The following is a 274-nucleotide window of genomic DNA, read 5'->3' as shown; positions in this document are numbered from 1 at the left end:
CTCCTTGGACGATTTTTATGTTATTTCAGGGGCCTTTTGGTCATTTGTTTTTTTGTTTTACATTGCCTAAACCTAAGTTAAGTACTTTAGAAGCGATGGGAGGCAGATAATCTCTTTTCTGAAGAACAACTAGTAAAAAAACTTCTTTTGATTCAGATTTCATTGCTTTCATCTTGTGTTCTTATCTATTTCTCTACATGATTAATCTGAAATCTACCATGGGTTTAAAGAGGAATCATGGAGATTAGTGAGTAATCACCTTTTGAATTCATGG

The sequence above is a fragment of the Brassica oleracea genome, chromosome C9 (genome assembly GCF_000695525.1).
Source record: "Brassica oleracea var. oleracea cultivar TO1000 chromosome C9, BOL, whole genome shotgun sequence".
Lineage (NCBI taxonomy): Eukaryota > Viridiplantae > Streptophyta > Magnoliopsida > Brassicales > Brassicaceae > Brassica > Brassica oleracea.
Note: the sequence above shows the minus strand (reverse complement) of the source record.